Consider the following 20,195-nt stretch of genomic DNA (forward strand, 5'->3'; position numbering starts at 1 on the left):
ACTCCAGAGCAAGGATACATCTCTTTCAAAAGTTACTGTAAATTTTTAGGTTCACTGTTAATACAGTTATACAATATTGAACTCAGTATACACCTTGTAAGATATAAAATTGAATGAGTTGTTACCCTTTAAAGAAGATCTCCATTTCAAGATATAGCATACTTAATCTTTATGTATGCATTTATTTAACTACCATACATTTTGTTGAAAAAAATGCCAAGATAAGAGGTTAGTCCTTGATGCTCAACACAACAGAAAGTTGCTAGAAAGTTCTAAACAAGGAGAAACATGAGGCCATTTGTATATTTGAAAAAGTACTGTTTGCGTTCTTTCCTTCCCTTACATCTGTCTCCTCTTTCCGTTCTCCTCCCCTCCCATCCTCTCCTCTCCCTTTCCTCCCCTTAGAAGAGAGAGTTAGGGGCTGGAGAGATGACTCAGCAGTTAAGAGCACTGGCTGTACTTGCAGAGGACCCAGGTTCCCAAATCTGCAGATCAAAGCCTTCACATGGGCGCTAACCACTTACCTCTGACTCTATGGCTTCTTCGTGGCTTGGTTTTTCCTCCAGTCTTGGAAGAAAATCCTCACTTGTCCCAACTCTTAAAATAATTTGTAAAAATGAAAGAAACACTTTCCCGCTGCACCCCCCCCCGCCCCCCAGATGAATGTCTAAATATACAGTTGTGCCCACGGAGGCTGAAGCATTTCATGCAAATGGCACAGCTCTATGTGTCTGCTGGCTGAGGCGTGATGGTATTTGAAGAAGGACATTTGAAGATCCCTGAGTTCTAGCCTTGGCCCTGCCTCTGGCTTGCTGACAAGAATGTTTCCCATCCCTGGACCACAGTCTGCTTCCTCCTATCGCTGCCTCTTGACATGTACATACATTAGGAAAAAGAATGAAGAGTTTCATGGGCCTGAGCTTGGTGAAGTCAGGGGACCTGGGTCTCAGCCTTTTGTTTCTCATGTCAAAACTGACTTGAGCCTTTCCAGATTAATGCAAGTCCTTATGGCTTTCTTAGGATTCTCTTCCCTTTTCCAACTCTTCCTAGAACTGAGAAAATTTGCACAGCCCTCCACAACCACAGAAAGTCATCCTAGACGCCTCCATCAGCTTCTTAGGATAGGGATTCACAGCAAGATGCCACAAAGTGGGTGGCTTCCACAAAACACAGCTGCAGTCTGGAGACTGGAGACAGCCAGGTGTCACAGGTAGCCTGCTTCAAGGTGCATCTGCTTAGCCTCTTACTAAGCTTGCTAACAGCATTGGAGCTTCTGGACTGCTGGATACATCACCCAGACCTCTGTCTTCTCTTCTCATGGTGGTCCCCTGGGTTCACATCTTTGGCTACATTTCCATTTTGAAACCTACCCTACCTGGATTTGACTTTATCCTAAATTAAGTCTGCAATGAGCCCATTTCCAGGTAAGATCACATTACTGAATTACTAGGAGTTAGAACATCAACATGCGGACTTCAGGTAGATATAACTGGACCTCTGGAATGTCAAAAAGTCTGGGACAGCCTGTGCTACTGCTACAGCTGCCATTGTCTTGCCTCCCAGGTGCTAGATGGCAGGTGGCAGTCTGTTCAGTGGCAGAATCCTGAAGCAGTAGAATCTTTCTGCCCAGCTTTCTACCCAAGCGTGAATGATCATTGGGAAAAGAGGGGTTTCCCTGGTGCCATATCTTGTTCCAGTGTGTCCCCACTAGATTGTGGAGACCACCAGTTCCCCTTGACACCATTCTCCAACCCCAGATTTCAGGGTTTCTCCATCCCAAATGTGTTGATAGGAAAGGGCTCCAGGGAACATGATCAAATCATATCCCTTAGGAGCAAAGAAATAGAAAGTCCAGTGTTATTCTTCCTTGAAAACTTATATTTCTTCCAAATGAATCTGCCAAGATCCATTACCATATCCAAATTGACTAGAGAAACTTCTTGCTTTATTAGCAAAAAGGAACACAAGCTGAAGCTGGAGAGATGCCCCAGTGGGTAAGAGTGCCAGGGCAAGGATATGAGTTTGAATCCTCAGCATCCATGTAAAAAGCTAGGCATGGCTACATGTGCCCCAGCATTGGGGGTGAGACATGAGGATCCTGCCCTGATGGCTTAGCTAAAACAGTGAGTTTCCAATTCAGTGAGTTCAGTTGTCTCGAGGCAACAAGGCAGGGAGTAATAGAAGACACCCTATGACTTCCCTGGCATCCACATGAGTACTCACAGGCAAATGCACTTACCCATTCACATGTACCATACACACTACACACACACACACACACACACACACACACACACACACACACACACACACACTATAAGCCAGCTAAGTCTTATGTTAGTTTTATTTATGTCACTATGACCAAATACCTGACAGAGAAAACTTAAAGGAAGAAGGACTCCTTTGTCCACAGTGTTAGATGTTTTTTATTCATTGTGTCATAGAGAGAGAAATGGAGCAGCTTACATCATGGTGGACAGGAAGCAGAGCTGAGTCATTATAGGAAAGGACCAGAGCTCTCCAGTCAATCTTCACTTTCCACAGTTCCTCTATCTCCCAACAGTCTATTCAGAGTTTGAGTCCATCAATAAATTAGACTGTTTACTAAGTCAGAGCTCTCAGGTTCTAACAATTTCTTGTAACATTCTCACAGGCACACCCAGAGCTGTTCTTTACAAATCTCCTAGGTGTTTCTCAGTCCAGTCAGTTGACAATCATGGAGCATCATGGTCCTATGAGGGATCCTGCTACAGTATCTGGTTTCACTGGTATGCATTAATTGACTAGGTGAGATGCATGCTCTGTATTGAGTGCCAGGTACCAAGCTGAAGAAGCCATGGCTTCTATCAACAAAGAATTCGCCACCGATGGTCCAAGTTTTACAAAATGGATTGATATTCAATCTGACAGAGAGGGGCAATAATTTCCCCAAGGTCAAGAAGCTGTTGGATGCCCAAATTAGAACTCACACCCCCATCTACTTACTGGGTCCTGTTTTGTTTAAAGTCAGGATGACTTTTGGCCATCTGCAGCATCAGGAGTACAGACTCCATAAGGCCATTCTGAGTACACACCTCTGCTAGTTGACACATATGTGCCTTTATTGACTGACAAGCATGTGCCTTTGCCCTGGTTTGTGGCCACAGTGGAACTGGTAGCAGCTTGTGGTTAAATACCAGGCTTGTCATCCTTCAGGGCAGGGGTCATAGCATACACTCTGACATGGGGTCTTGTAAGAAAAACCATCTTGGAGAGCCTGAGCATGAGCAGAAATTTGTTTAATTAACAGTCTCTGGGGGAGCTTGAGTTACTGTAGAGCAAATATGTCAATTAAAGAGGCAGCTGGGTGGAAGGGAAGCCCTGGTCTGCATTCCAGATCTGGTGCTAGCTGGGAGAGTCTAAGATCACTCAGCCCCAAGTTTCAGTACCTTTCCTCTCCCCAAGGTGATGCTGGGTGTGACTTCCTAATCTACAGTGCAGCTAAGCAATACTCTTTCTGGTCTAGACAAAGACTCGCTGGGCTGATTCATGCCCCAGACTTTAGCCTGGATGATCAATCATTTCCATTTGCCTAAGGCTAAAAGAGCTCCTCAGGGTGTTGGACTTTCAGTTTAAAATTAACCAAGTCTGGGACTGAGAAGATAGCTCAGTTGGTGAAGTGCTTGCCTTGTAAACATGAGGACCTGATTTCAATCCCAGAATCCTTGTCCCAGGACTGAGGAGACAGATGGAGCCCTAGGGCTTTCTGGTTAGCCAGCCTAGCCTACTTGGTGAGCTCTAGGCCAGTGAGGAAGTGTCTCAAAATCAAAACAGAATTCAAAAACATCAGTACCTCAGAAACACCCCCTGTGATTGTCCACTGGCCTCCATACACATTGCACATACATGCATGTACACCCACATATACACCACATACATACCCACAAATACATGAATACACACACACACACACACACACACACACACACACACACACACACACACATTATCCAAGTCCCAGGACCAAAGAAAATGAGTTAGTCACCTTGGGGCAGCTGTTGGATCAGTTGAGGCTGATTGTCACATGGTGCAAAGGAATATGATAAGAGCGGGACAGGGTCCTGCATCTTTCATCCCCTGCAGACTGGCCCGCATCATGTAGTCACACTGCAAAGGCACTTGCATAGAGGGAAGAAAGTGTTAAGATTTCACAACTGGTCTACCACAGGACTGATAGTTTTGTCTGCAGCAGCCAGACACCCATTTATCAGGAGCCACAAATGTGATGATGAATATGACAAAAGATCTTGTTCATCACAGAACCCCCACCCCTGGACCTTGCTTTCCATCATCCCAAGAGGTTCCTTAGTGGAAACCCACTCCTTGCTCGACTAACTTTCCTCTCTGGAAGGCAGCTTGGTCCCTTCCTTCAGGAAGCCCACTCTGACCACCCAGGATGATTCATCCCTGACTCACATGCCTCTAGACCACTTACGAAGACTCTGTGCTGCCCCATGCCACAGCACCGACCTCCAGGTACCCACGATGTGGAAATGGGAGCTCACTGACCTGGGAGACAGTCAGACTCGCTTCTGTCTGCCAGAACACAGAGGGCATGCTGTGCAGTAGGGGCTTAAGAGCCTGCTAAGATATGGCTTAAAGTCCTGCTGGGATAGGAGCCCCCAAATTTTGAAACTTCCCTCTGCTTCCCTCAGGAATCAGACGGCCTTGGCCTTCTGAAGTGGAAAAGGGAAAGGAGGGGAGGAGCAGAGACCACGTTTAACCAGAGCAGAGGGGAGTTTTCTTCCCTATGCTGCCTAGGGGTGGGAAAGCTCCCCTTTCTTCTCCCTGCACCACACACTCCTCTCTGAGACATTTGCTTTCTTAGTTCCACCTCTGGTGGCTGCCCATAGTCCTTGGTGCTCCCTGTTATAGATGCATTGCCCTGAGCTCTACCTCCACCATACTTCCCAAATCCCCATGTGTCATTTCCTGTTTCATAAACATTTGCATTGGATGTAGTGTCTACCGTAATCCCATATGATATCATCTCAAATCTTTAATTGCATCCACAAAGATCCTGCAAAGTTATACCCTGAGGTTCCCAGTAGACATGAGTTTCAAGGGGACCCAATTCAACCACAGAAGAACTAAAAGGAAGGCGAGAAACCAAGGCTGTGCCTCTGAGGAGAGCTTCTCTGCTAGGAAGCAAGACGTAAGAGAAGATGCCTCCTCCTTACACAGTGTGCAGTTAATACTGGCTTGATGCTTTAGTACTACTCCAAACAGCTGTGGCCACGCATGACGCATAGAATCCCAGCTGACAGAGAAACTGTGTTTCTCAAAGTTCTTCAGGGACCTGGGCTGCTTCTCTCGTCCATGCCCTAGAACATGTCTTTAACCCCGAAGGCAAAGGCAAGTCACTAAAGAGAACCACTCTTTGCTGCAGGTAGAGGAAGAGGAAAGGGAGGAGCCTGGCTTCTTTTCAGGGACACAGTTGAGCAGTTGCACAGATCACCTCTGCTCATGCCCACTGGCCAGAACTTAGTTGGTCACACCTCTCTGCAAGGGAATTGGGGAAATGGACCTTCAACTGAAAGGTCATACGGCCAGCTTCTATATGAAGATTGGGGAGACTCAGCATTGAGGGACAGTTAGCACAGAGTATGTGAAACATCCAGCACATGTAAGAGGCCAGGAAATTATTTCCATCTTCTGCTGTCACACCATGGGCAATATCGTGGATGGCCATAAATGGTCTCCTCTGACTTTGTGACCCGTCACTAAGGTAACCTAATGCCAGGCAGGCCATAACCTCCATCACCCCTCCTCTCCACGAGTCTCCATCTTGCTTCTCAGAACCTGTATGCTGTCCCCAACCCAGCGGAGACCCCAGGTCACCAAGCTCTGAAGTAGGTAGGCCATCTAAGTGTCCCGCCTGGCAGCCCAGCACTGCACCAAGCCCTGAAATCTGCACTCCTGGTCACTTCACACCCTGCCATGCTGCCTGCTTGCCTTTCTGTATGCTAGAGGAGTCAGTGTAAAGAATGTTCTGGTATTAGGGGGTGAAAGTCAAAACAGTAATTACAGGAACATCGGTTCCTGAGTGGAAAATATGTACCCCATGCACACAAGGAGACAAGCTTGCACAGTTCAGTAAGCCAATGCTCAAATGAAAGAGAATGTTCTGGAAGGGAGGGCTAATGGACCTAGCCAAGGGATGCTCTACTTCCTGGTGATATGAAAGGTGCTGAGCTGTGCAGGAGAAAGAAGAAAGAGTGAGCGGGCAAGTGGGGAATGAATGAATAAATTTGTGTGGAGAAGGGAGGGAAGAATGAGTGAAAAGAGTAGATGAATGAGTGGGTAACGGGTAAACAGATGAAGATGATAAGTAAAATGAAACGATCAATGGATGAGTGAGCGTGTATAAGAAACCAGTAAGTAAATAAATATGTGACTTTGAGTAGAAGAACAGGTAAAACTGTGCAAGAAGTGAATATGAATGAATGATTATAAGTGAGTGAATGAATGAATGAATGAATGAATGAAGAGTAGTTAGGTGAAGGGGTGGAACATCAGAGTAAGAGATGAGTGAGTGAGCCTGTACTCTCATCCTTCCAACTGGCAGCAAGACTGTAGCTGGCGGGGAGGACCATATCCTATGGTAACTGGAGACCACAGGGCTTGGCCTGCTATGGGATAAGCCAGGAGAGCAGGGAAGGAACTGTGGCTATAGCTCATTGAGACTGCGAAGAGTGGTGGGAGCATCCCATCCCCCCCATTCTACAGATAAGAAGACAGAGGACAAGTGGAATGATAGAAATGGGGAGAAGACATTCAGAGGCAGTGGCTCTATGATCATGGGAAAACTACTTAGTCTTTACATTCCAATTTCCCTATCTGCAAAGTAAGAGCGATGCTACCTAGTGCACAGGATGAGCTCAAAGAAGGCCTGTGGGCACAGAGAGTTGCTCCTTGCCTTATTGATTTTGTATCCTCTCAATAGTTTGACCTAGAATCTGTACATACTAAGTTTACCTATACTAAAGGGTTGGGGGGGGGGCTTTGGTTATGGTCCTGTACAGGTAAACATCGGAGCAGGATCGCTTCTCCCTCCATTGAGGACCCACACAACTGGCTCCCTCTATGGCCTAGGCTCACTGACGCCTCCAGATTTAAGTAAGAGAGTTGTTGAGTCCAGGACAACCTTCCTGTCTTCTTCTGGCTGAGTGATTGTGGATCAATCATTCAACATCACTGAGCCTTAATTACCTTCTCTTTAAGAAAAGAATCATAGGATGTGTACCTCATAAGTTACCGGAGGCCTCCCTGGGACACTGTATGTGAGGTTAAGTTCAGACGTCTACCATGAAGAGGCATGGTGTTATCATTCTAATACCCTTCCCAGTTCCTCCAAGAGCCCTGAGGGTCACTGCTCTCTAAGAGTCCTGTGCTATGGTCCGTGTCACAGTCTTACATCCTTAGAGTTTCATCTTCCTTCGAGGTAAAGCAGAAAAGTAGTGTGATCTACTCTGCTCTGCAGATGAGGAGCTGCAGCCTCCTCACAGGGAACAAAAGTCACTGAGGCCTTAGAGTTGCTGTAACAGAGGCTCAAACCCCAGTGGTCTTACACCAATACCGGATCTTGCCTGGGTCTGCAGCCTTCTGTGATTTGGCCAAGCCTTATAGGGGAAGATCACCTTTTCCTTCCTTCCTTCCCTTCCTTCCTTCCTTCCTTCCTTCCTGCGAGAACCAAAATTGATTGATGTGGAAAGCAGAGCTTATGATCCCAGACAGGCATCTTACTTGGGAAAATGACCAAAAGTTAGGATTTTGGGGGGATGGGAGGGCTGTGCACAGTCACTAGCACATACTCAGAAAGTCTAAGGCAGGCATTAGGGAGGTCTCAAGGATGCAGACTCGGGGTCCCTGGAAACTGTGTAATCTGGGAAGAAATTCTGAGGGCAGAGGGAGGGTACAGAGCAGGCCAGTTCTGACTTTGCTGGAAAAGCAGCGGGTAGGGTAAGAACCATTCTGCCCCTTCCCTGTAGCCTGGGCTAGCAAGAAGGCATATTGGAAGCACTGATGATGGTCCAGTTCATTCAAGGTCTCCCAAGTACTTTCTGGCTTGCCCACTGCTAAGATACAGTGAAGGAAATGCATGGTTTATACCTTCTAGAGTTCAAAATAACGGATCCGAGAGACAGAACCCACCAATACAGCGCAGTGGGGTTGTGGTAGAAAGTAAATGACTATGGGCCCCAGAGAAGCTAGGTCAGGAATGGGTGTAGAGAAGGTGGCTGTGGCTTGTGGGCAGGAACTTGGGAGTAGATAAAAGATAGGAGGTCATAGAGAGGGCATTCCAGGCAGACATAAAGCATAAGCAGAATCTCTGAGAGCTGATGGCAAGCCACGCTGAGTGTTTGGCTAAGGACCAGGATGCTGAAGACCATGATGCTGAGGACCAGAAGGTTGAAAACCAGGAGCCTGAGGATCAAGAAGCTAAAGACCAGAATACTGAGGACCAGGATGCTGAGGACCAGAGAAGGCTGAAGACCAGAAGCCCAAGGACCAGGAGCCTGCATACCAGCAGGTTGAGGACCATGGCTTCAGTTATTACCAGAAAGCAAATTCTAGGTCATCTTTACCACTATAGCTGTAGATATGAAACACATTGCTTGGTAGGGACTTTTGCTGAATAAAGGTATGAAAGAGAAAGCAAGGAAAAAGAGATGGAGGCCAGAAAGGTCGAAGTCAAGCAGTGGTACAGACTGTTAGGCCATCTAGGGTTGTTTAAGCCTTGGAGACCAACTATGTCACTGGCCTGCACCACATGTGTCCTAACTATGTAGCACAGCAAGAAACACAGCTGTCCTACATGAATACGACCTGGCCACACCATAGCCTATCATTGTGACATTGGTCTCAGGGAATCCTGAGTTAGAACAGTCCTCTGTCATGTCAGCTCCAACTCTCTACAGCCAAGGCTCGGTAGGAAGCATCAGCTTGCCTAACAGGCAGTAGTGACATGGATTGAGAACTCTCAGCCACAAGCTAGAGTCCTGGGGTCATTTCTCGGCTGATATTAGTTGGCAGGCTCTTACTCTCTCCTCTGACTTCAGTTTCTCTCACTAAAATATGTGCTCTATAAGGTCCCCTCGAGTGCCCCTTGTTAATCTGTGTCACGTGTTCAAAAAGTATCTATTGAGTGTTCCCACATATCATGCCTGGTCCAAAGGAGACCAGAGAGAAGGTCCCCTCCCTCCTGAGCCCTCAACTGGATTTCATTAACTCAGCCCTCCTGTGCTTTAAAAACGCTTATGTGTCTGCCATTCCACTCTACTCCCAGTTCCTTGGGGGCATATTTGATCTTTGTGCTTCCTTAAATTCTTCCGAGAGTAAGGCAGAGAGTCGATGCATAGATTAATTAATGAATTGACTCTTCTTTGCACGTGTGTGCTGGGAAGGCAGGCACTCCCTCAGACACATGCTGGAGCCAGGCATACAACAGACTGCTGCCCAAAGATTAGAGGGAGCCAGGGAGAAGCACAGGACTAGGGAGACTTAGCTGTAGACCCAGAGCCAGCAGGAGGGTGAGGAGGGTTTTCAGGAGAACATTACCTTCTAATGAGTAGTAAAGGACAAAGGAGAATTGCTCAGGAAGATGAAGGAGACAGAGACAGAAAACAATATGCAGAACATGAGGGGCCCGAAAGCCCCGCCCACTTAGGAGCAGCAAGTAATTTCTGATGATGGCAAAGTCTCACCCTTTAGCTCACCCAGTGTGGTATGCATCATGTCCAGAGGGGAACCATACTCCAAAGAATACCCAGCAAATAGCCCTCTGATACACAGGGTATTTCTGATGATACTTTCCCGGTACCAGCTAGCCCTAGAGCCAAAATGGTCTATGGGCAAGGCAGACCCAGATGTCACTTCCCCAGGCGGCCAATTACAAACCCAAATCTTGTCCCTCAGGCCTGCACAGTATAGAGATGACCACTAGGCATTTCTTCTGAGTGCTGTGGCCCTTCACTTCTACTTGGGCAGGCAAGCCATGGCTGCTCACACCTGATGAGAATGAAGCTCACCTCTAGCAAGGAAGAACCTCAGACCTTTTCAGTTCTATCAGCTCTATGACAGGTGGCAGTAGGTTTGATGGGTGGCCTGAGAAATGTGGAGAAGTGATAAATTGCAAAGAGAAGGGGAATCTGAGATCAGAGGCATCTAGGGGCAAGGACAGAACCCCAGTGTGCCCCAGATGTACATCTGCATGGGAGAAACCCAGGGCTGAGATCTTCTTAGACTAGGAATGATGAAGGAGGGGAGGGAGAAAGAGAAGAAGGAGGGAAGGGAGAGAAGGAGAAGGGGGGGGAAGCAGAGTATCAAAGTCTACTTAGAAACAACTACCAAATGTTATTTAAACATCAAATATTATTAAAGGAGAAAAGCGACTGGCTTCCGGAGTCCTCCACAGTGTATCTTGAGAGGTCGCCATTGCTTTGAGGTTAATATGAGGAAATGGCATTCTTAAGAACCCATATTAACCTGTCTGTTGTTCTATGAACTGTGACAGCTGCATTTTACATCTTAATATCTAACCATTTATTTCACGCCAAAGAGGGAAAAAAAAAAGAAGAAAGAACAAAAGAAAGAAAAAAGAAAGACATGTTTTAATGTTTTAGCTCATGAAGTCAGGACTCAAGACTGGAAACTTGGCTCCAGAAATAGGTGCCTCCTGCATGATCCCATCCAAGTACACAGACTCAGACCCTTCCTCTCTCATGAGCCTGCTCTGTGCCCTCTCTAGGTTGCTGTGGTCCTCAGAGGAGACAAGCTACTAACTTGGATAATAGCTAAATCACATGAACAAATAAGACACAGAAAGGCTCCAGGTGCAGGGAAATGACAGGAAAGGCTTGGAGAGACCAGAGAAGGGAGAGTGACTGGACCAGCTTCAGAAAAGAGGAAAGGCTTGACCTGCACTGAAATGTCCTTAGTACATTGTTATTGAGCACCTACTGGGCGCTGAGTGCTGTTCTAGCTGCCCAGCTTCTGGAGGACAAATATGGGTTTCCTGCAAGGTCTTGGCAGCTTAGACCTAAAATCCCAGCTACCCAGGAGGTTGGACAGGATTGCAAATTCAAGGCCAACCTGGACAACTTAGCAAGACCCTGTTTTAGAATAAAAACTAAAAAGTGCCAGGAAGGCCCTCGGTGATAGAATGCTTGCATTGTAGGCCCTGGATTCAATCCCCAGTGCTAAAAATGAAAAATGTCAGTGGGATCAGTGGCTAGCTTTCCCTGGGGAGCTGGGTTGGGGGTCAATCTAAGTGAAGTTGAGAACTGGGGAGAAGGTGCCTCCCAGAAGAGGGGACAGCCTTTGTAGCTTGGCTCGAGCTGTGGGGTGGAGGGACAGATGGACAAATGCTTAAAAGCCATAGGAGATTCCTGAGGGGCTTATAGGATACAATCCTTCTGGTTTGGCTCAACTTCCAAAGCTCTTCACATCCCCTGTTCTTGGTTGTGAAAGCTGTCCGGAGATGTGAGCAGGTCTGGGGCGCCTGTCATAGGATTATAAACTACAACACAAGTTCTCCCAGAAACGCAACAAGTCCACTAAGAATAGAAAGAAAGAAGATAAAGGCACCGGTCTTCTTTAGGTGGGGCACATTGGAGACACAAAGGAAAGAGTGGCCTTACCAGAGACACACACATGCACAGTGTGGGTGATAGTACAATACAGTAGGTTTGTACAGGTGTGAGTGTGCAAGGGCCAGTTCTGTGTCTGGCACAGGGAAGATACTGGGCAGAGACCAGCTCTCTTTCCTCTCTGGACAACGCGCTGGTTTTGTCCCGTGTGCTCCCTGGCCACCTCATTTCATTCTTTGTCAGTGGTATAGGGAGATTTGACTTGTGTAAGGAGGAGTGCTTGAGAGGGAGGCACTATTGGACCTAATCTGAACTCCAGTCCTCTCTCCTAGCTCCAATTTGCTTTACTGGGAGATCTACCTCTGTCCTGGTACCATACAGGAAACTAGAAAAGGTAAACCTCCCTGGCTTTCTGTGGCTATGTCCTTCACTCCATAACATCCTGTAGTACCTCAGTCATGTAAGTCCACAGTAGAGAGAACTACTTTGGGGCTGGAAAGATGGCTCAGTGGTTAAGAGTATGAAGGTTCAATTCCTAGCACACACATGGTGGCTGATAACTGTAACTCTAGTCCCAGGGGATGGATTCAACACTCTCTTCTGGTCTCTCTGGTCATTGCATACATGGGTATGCTTACATATATTCAGCCAATATTTTTATACACATAAAAATAAAAATTAATTAATCTAAAACAATTTTTATAAAAACAAGAGCAGTTTTGGAGGGCTGAGGAGTTTGCTCAGGGTAAAATGCTTGCCACCCAAGCATGAGGACCTGAGTTCGGATCCCTAGCACCCATAAAAGAAGCATGCTCCTGTAGCACCATGCTCCTATAATCTCAGGGCTGGGGAGGCAGAGACAAGGAGATCCCTGGGGTTTCCTGGTGGGCTAGTTTAGCTGAATCAGTGAACCCCAGGTTCGGAGAGAGACCTTGTCTCCAAAAATAAGGTAGAGAACAACTGAAGAAAATATCTACATTCAACTGTACCCACACGCACAAAGAGCTTTGGAATGTATTCACTCAACAAAAATCTGTACTATACACTTACTAAACCCCTTTCACACACTTATCATTTAGTCACCAGAACAATTTTGTGAGGTAGAAGTTATGCCTTATGGCCATTTTGTAAGAGACTTGGTGTGGCTGTTATTCCTGGCACATATAAGAAGCCAAAATCCAAAGGCCTTCTTTGAGCCCAGTCCTGCCTCCCTTTAGCTGCATGGCCTTGCCTTTCTGGGTACCATCTTCTGTTGAACCTGCTCAGAGTCATCACAGTGGGCCTTTCCCTATGCCAAAAGGAGCTGTGGAAAGCCATCTTGAAAATGTGTCTAGTATTTGTAGAGGGAAACCCTTCCATGAGGTTAGTCCTTGCTGTATTTTGCCCAGTACATGCTAATGCTGCTTTCTTTTTTTTTAATATTTTGTTATTTTTTGTGTATGAGTGTATTTGCCTACATGTGTGTAAGTGCACCCATGTCATGCAATACCCATGGAGTTCAGAAGATGGTGTCAGATTCTCAGAAGACAGTGTCAGACCCTCTGAAACCAGAGTGAGAACAGTTGTTAGCCGCCATGTGGTGCTGGGAATCAAACCTAGGTCCTCTGCAAGGGCAGTTAGTGCGTTTAACCACTGAGCCATCTCTCCAGCCCTGCAAATGCTGCTTTCTGGATAAATGTAGGACTAGTGGCTCTTCTTTCTTCTATGAATGCCTTTGGATTTTCCTGTATGAAAACAGGGTGATTATAGACATCTTCCTGGTCACTGGAAAAGTAAAGTTGGACCCTGTTGGAGGCTTTATCACCAAAGTCACACTTCCTGAAGAAGTCAGAACCCAGAGTTTCTGTCCCTTCTGGTGTTGTGTCCAGTGGACATCAGTAGATGGCTACCAGCCAGCATGGAAATTGTAGCATTGGAAGGGGACTGGGAGAATGTGGCTGGTTCCCAGCCTCTTATTTTCCCATTATACTGGAAGGTTGTGTTCATTTGAGCTTTGAAACCAAAAATAAATCATTGTAATCCATTTACTAATTATACCATGTGAAGTTCTAGACACTGTAAATTGCAGCCACGATATATCTAGATGAAGCTTCGAGGAGTTTATTTTTAGCGATGCTGAAAGCATTCAGCTTCCTAGAGATTTCATTTGCCAGCCTGGGAGGGGACATGGCATGGCACAGCCTTCTTGTCCCTCTGGTGGTCCCCTGTGACAGGAGGTAGTTGTAGTAGTTCTGCTTGAAGCACTTGTCTACCTTCAAAGCTCTCTCATCTTCTGACTGTGGGGATTGGAATGTATCCAAAGTAAGCTTTCGATGTCTCATTCATTTGGAGAATATTTAAAACCACTACACCAACATGTCTGTAAGTCACAGAGCACAGTTCTTCAAAAATCTTAAGCTCAGGTCACTGTCCACCTTTCAGGTCCTCATCTCTTTGGATGGAGGCTATATTTATTTATTATTTATTACCTGTTATTTGCATTTGTGTATACTGATGCTCACATTTGACTGATGTTTGGATGGTTTCCCCAATTCAAGGCCAAGGTCACCTAGCCTGAATCCCTTATTGACATGCCAGACACTGGGTTTGATTATGAAGACATTGGAGAAGGATTGAGTGCACCTTTGAGCCCCAAAACCACCAAAGGAGGAGATGAAGGCTGAAATGAGGATGCCAAGGGTCCTCTTGAACTATGAAGTTCAGGATGGATGATGATATGCCAAGTGTGGACTCGCTGGCACAGATATGCTGAGGTGAAGGTCCAGGTTCATTTATACCTGTTAGGGGAGGGAAAACAGAATATTTCAAGGAAGAGGAGGCATTTGAGTTGGGCTTGATGTATAAATAGGATTTTAAAATGTGGAGATTGGGTAAGGAAATTGAACAGACCTAGTTTAGTAACCTTGGGCACTGTCCTGGCCAGATCACATGAATGGTGGGTGCCTTTTACTAGTCACACACTCACAAATCCTGAGCAGGACCTCTCCTTTTCCCCAAGCACTATGACTTCTAGTAAAATTCCTTCCATTTTAACAACAGCATCTTTTCAGAGTAAGCATACCAAAAATTTTTGGGAACAAATCCCTTTGTTTGGCTGTTTCTAGTGTTTAGACTTCTACATAAACAATCTAGCCTATGTATGTAACTTCTGGGGGATGAGATGGGCAAAATGGATGGTTTGGAATGGAGAACTTTCATGCTGAGGGATGAGAGGAATCACATTGACTAGTCTTACTAAGAGTATTACAGGAGGAGGACATACAGACCTGAGTCTTGACCAAAGAGTGGTTTTCACAACAGAGTGCGCCTAAAGACCTTCTATTGTCCCAGGGTCCCAGAATGGAATGTGTGGTGCTGTAGGGGAATGGAAAGCCCAGAGATCAAGGTCTAGGCTGGTGGCAAGAGTGAGGACTGCAGCAGCTAACACACATGCTCTGGGTCAGATGGACCTGGAGTTTGACCCCTAGTCTGCTACATAGTAGCTAAGTGATCCAAGGTGATTATATAGCTTTTCTAGACTTCTATTTTCTCATCTGGAAAACAGAATTAGTAACACCTACCTCAGGTAGTAATTATAGAGATGAAGAAAAATAAAATAGTCTTCAAGATGGTAATTGGCATGCACATAGTATGCACTTTATAAAGGATGGTTTGGGATTATTATTTTATGAAGTAGTTCTAATGAAATTGTGGGCATGCAAGGTCAACCACAGAGAGGGCAGGAAGAGCTGGGAAGGATTGGTGCCTTGGATGCTGGGGCAGGATGGTTTTCAGGGGAGTGGGCAGTGCCTGCTGCAGATGACTCAGAAAGGCCACCAGAATTGATAAGCGGTGCCTGGAATTTGCAGTGACATCATTCTGATCCTAACAAGAACATTCTAAGGGTGAGAGTCACAGCACCCCAATGTGTAAAGAGTGTAGGTAGGTGTAGGCAGAGTAGAAATGTAGACTGCTCTTTCAGCCAGACTCTGGGAAGGAGAAAAGAATGTGGGAAGGGGGGAGGGGACAGGGTCACAGGAAGGGCATTTGCTAGTGTTGGAACTCCAAATGTTTCTCTGATCCCCACCCACTACCTACACCACCCCATTCCAGAATTCCACCTGATGAGGAGATTGCCTCTGAATTTACTTCCAGGGCTTGTGTTTTAAATGCTTGTCAGACTGTAATAATGTTGGAAAGAAGTAGGTAAGACATGAGGGCAGCCTTGCTGGTGATCACAAGAGTGGATCTCCCGGGAGGGCAGTGACTAAGAAGACCTATCTAAGCAGGGCAGGGAACAAGAAGAAAAAGAAGTGGATCCAGTTTCCTGTGCTGAGGCAGCAAATAACTGCACTCTGAGTGTTAGATGCATGTTCATTAGCCACCTGCCCGAGTGACACCGTGGTGTCTGTTAAGACAGGCTTGTTAAAACCAAATGACAGATACTGTTGTTGTTTGAAAATTTCAAATGTTTGATAAACGTATGGTGCTGTCGTTATAAGCAAGAATTAGCCCTGTGGACCTCTTTCTCTTGTATTCTCTGTTTTTGTCACACACCCTCTGTGTCCATAGGTGTAATTTTAAAGGGGCAGGAAGGAGATATGTGGGTGTCTCTCTTAACTCCTTTCACAGGCGAGGAAACGGGAGTGCAGAGGGCTTCCAAAGAAACTGGCCTGAGTGAGGCTGGAGATGTGACTCATTTGGTACAGTGCTTGCCTAGTATGTTCAGTTCTATCCCCAGCACTCTGGAGGTGGAGGTAGGAGGATTAGAGTTCAAGACTATCTTAGCTACATTGTGAGTTTGAAGCCAGCCTGGGCTACATGAGACTCTGTCTCAAAAAAATCAGGAAAAAGAAAGAGGAGAAGAGGGGGGGAAGGAAGAGAAATTGTGTGTGTGTGTGTGTGTGTGTGTGTGTGTGTGTGTGTGTGATATTCTAGAGAGAGAGAAACTGGCCTGAAATCACACTCAGAAACCAGAAAAAGCATATACCTTCTAAGCATACATGTAACAGTCACAAAAACTGATTTTGTCCTAGCAATTAAAACATATCCCAGTAAATTTCAGGGAGTCAGAAACCTACAGACCATATTCTCCCATCACAATGTAATTAAGCTAGAAGTCAATAACAGGAAGATGAGGTTATTTTTTTTTAAACAATTGAGAGATTTTTTTACAAACACACTACTAACTCACTCTTGGGTTAAAAAGAAATGACAATAGAAATTATGAAATACTTAAGAACAATCAAAGAAACATTAAATATCAAAAGTTATGGAATACAGCCAAGATAACACTTAGAGGGAAATTTATGGCCTTCAGTGTTTATATTAGAAAAAAGAAAAGGGCTAAAATTTAATGAATGGACTAAGTATCCAATCCAAGAGCAACAGTGGACATAAATCAGCCAGCCGAGATCTGTGCAGTTGTTAGCAGAGCTAAGAATCTGGACACAGATACAGCTGGCCTGGCAGCCCATTCCCGTACCACAACCTCTGTTACTATTTCCCATAATATACCTAGTGACTGGATATTTTGTTTCTCTCCAAGAGCTGAAGAGATGAGCCTCTATGGAAGGCTGACGATAACCCTTACATTCCTTCATCCATCCTTCTCCTTGTTCATTCATACGGCATGTGTTGAACACTTAACTGTGGCCAGATATTGTTAGAAGTCACCTTCATGGTCTCTTTCTTCAAAATCCAGTCTCAGCTTAAGGCAGAACTAATGCTACGGCCCATGCTGCCCATCCCCCCCACCTCCAGCACCACCCCTAAGCTTCCAGAATTTTCTCTGCCACTTGTCAGAACAGCAATCGTCATCAAAAATGACTGATTTCTCTCTTGTCTTTTTCAACAGGTAGACTGAAATTACCATGTATCCAAATTAAAATTGCATACTTCAAGGATTATTTGAAGGACTATTCTTAGACCCTTTTAAGAAGATTTAAAGAAAAGTGAGTTGATTTTTTTTTTTTTACACTTCAGAGAGTATTCATGATTTAAGTTAATGTTATGGTGTTTTTTTTTTTTTTCCCTTCGCCTCTTAAATATGCACTAATAGGAAGACTATCTCCATTTATTTTATAATAAAGGGTTTTTCCCCCCCTAAGAACAATGAGCAAGGAGCATGCAATTATTGCTGTAATGATTTGCCTTTATTTTCAGAGGCTCAGGGAATTTCAGAGATAGAGGTGTGGACCCTGGATCCCTTGGATCTATTCCCATGGATCTCTGGTCTGGGCTTGGAGAGCTTCAAGAATTATTGGGGAAGCTGGTATCTGCCTTCATTCAAACCTTTTAGAGAGCTCTTTCACTATGTGGATTTGGAATCTACTCCCCCCAACCCCCGATCTTGCCAAATCTTCCCTATTAGACAAATCTTGCCAAATCTTCCCTATTAGCATACCTCCCCCTCACCAAAATCTTTTCTTACTCCTTGCACTTCTGATAACTCCTCAGAATTTCACTCCCAGAGCAACTCTTCTGTGCTCACTTTCTCTCTAAGCCAGCCAATGTTACTTTAAAAACTGGTGCCAGCTTGGAACATGGCCAGGGCACAGGCTTGACCCTGCTCAGGTGGGGAAGGAAGCCCAGTACAGAAGCAAAGCCTGGGTTCCAGTGCCAGCTCTGAGCGTGCTGAGCACTCAGGAAAACCACTGAGGAAGTGGAATGAAATGATCCCAAAGGTGCCTCTCCTCTCTATCCAGATGGTTTTGCTGATTCACAGTGAGGAAGTTGCTGCTTCTTACTGTCTCAGACACTGAAGTGAGTGGGGATTTGGGGAACCTGGGAGATGTTCAGGAACTGATAGTTCTGATGTTCATTAACTGGGGGTGGAATTATTTACCTTTAACTAAAAGAGAGGACAAGGGGTGGCAGTGACGCTAATAAAAAGAGGAAAGAAGATGTAGGCTTGCTTGTTACACATGAAGGAGAAGCATCCACAACTCATACACTCATGAAAAAGTCTAACACTGGAAAATGGATAAGATCAAAACTCTGCTTCTCAGAATCTGACAAGGATAGATTGATTGCTATGGAAACGCACAGTCAAAAGGGAAACTTCTTTGGGGTGGGTTGCAGACTGTACAAATTCTGCCACCTGCGAACCACTGTCACAGCTCCAGTCCTGGGCAGAAAGAGCCTGGGACCCTATAATTAGGGTCCTAGACCAGGAACCCTATAGTGAGGGACCAGGAACCATGTGAAACATCACATTTATTTATGTCTAAAAGGCCACTGAGAGCATCAGGTGCAATAATAAATGGGAATGAGTGCTATAAACTATAAAGTGTCCATGTTTTGATATGCTCTTAGATTATGCATGTTTAGGGTGTCTTTAATACTTTGAAAATCAGCACAAGGTAATAGAATCCAGCCCATGGAATTTTTACATACATGTACATGTCTATATGTATATTCGTGTACATTATCGTATGTGCACAGGTGTGCATATGTGTGAGAGAGAGACAGTCTCCGGCCATTTGAAATGGTTCGTCTTTACACAGTGCCTGATTCCGTCCAAGGAGTATAACCCAAGACTTAAAGTTAGTCACCTTGGGGCCTAGAGACACGACTCAGCAATTAAGAACATTGGCTACTCTTCCAGAGGACCTGGGTTTGAGTCCCAGCATCCACATGGCAACTAACAATTGTCCATAAGTCCAGTTTCAAGGGACCTGACTCCCTCTCTTGGCCTTTGCAGGCTTTGTATGATAGGGTTGGGTGCACTTACATACATGCAGGCAAAACACATATACACATAAAATAAAAATAAATAAATAAAAATTAAAGTTAGCAAGACAGCCAATAAAGTTATGGAAACATTATTATTCCTGAGGAAACTGCACATGAGGATTATGATGAAGTGATACCACACTTCCATCGGAAAAGCTAAGATGGAAAGGATGGGCTTTACCCAACATCGTGAGCCATGTGAGGCCGCTGGAACGCACTGACATTGGTTAAATTGGGATTGGTATGCTGACACTGGAACACTGGGCAGCAGTACCAAGCGTCCCAAATGTAGGCCTGCCAGTAGTTCTATTCTGTGGGGTGTATCCATGAGGTCTACACACGTGTGTGTGATATAAACCCAAGAGACTCATACAAGTGTACCTGAACACATGCCGCACACAGTGAAATGGACAGTCTCTTTCCACAACCAGTGGTATGCTCAGCAATGCTGGTGACCCTCAAAAACATGAAGTTTAAAGAAAGAAAGAAGCCAGGCACAAAATTTTATGATATGCCTTTATAAAGTGCTAAAGCCTGTGAAACAAATCTATGCCTTAGTTATCCAGGCAATGATTACCTGTGTGGGAGGATTTGGTGTTTTGGATGAAATGGGAAAGGGCTTCCAAGGTCCTAATGTGATTCTGTCTTTTGATCTGAGGGCTACTTACATAGGGATATTTTTCTTTTTCTTCCCTTTGGTACTAGGGATTGAGTCAAAGGTCTCATACCTCATAGTCATATATGGTGGTAGGCAAGCAGTATACCACTGAGCTATATCCCCAGCACTCATGTGTGTGTGTGTGTGTGTGCATGTGTGTGTGTGTGTGTGTGTGTGTGTGTGAGAGAGAG

At 45.3% G+C, this 20,195-nt stretch overlaps 1 protein-coding gene across 3 annotated transcripts in view; it reads left to right on the plus strand.

Annotated features, from left to right (window-relative positions):
* Tenm4 (teneurin transmembrane protein 4) overlaps positions 1–20,195 on the plus strand; it is a 775,468-nt gene that overhangs the window by 285,401 nt on the left and 469,872 nt on the right. The window contains exon 4 of one of the 3 annotated variants that reach the window (XM_017800882.2): positions 17,467–17,563. The exons of the other annotated variants lie outside the window; for them this stretch is intronic. The gene's annotated coding sequence lies outside the window, so the exon portion shown is untranslated. The remainder of the gene's footprint in view (positions 1–17,466; positions 17,564–20,195) is intronic. 3 annotated transcript variants of the gene reach the window in all.

Source organism: Nannospalax galili, unplaced genomic scaffold (genome assembly GCF_000622305.1).
Source record: "Nannospalax galili isolate Female #2095 unplaced genomic scaffold, S.galili_v1.0 scaffold278, whole genome shotgun sequence".
In the NCBI taxonomy this organism is placed as follows: Eukaryota; Metazoa; Chordata; class Mammalia; order Rodentia; family Spalacidae; genus Nannospalax; species Nannospalax galili.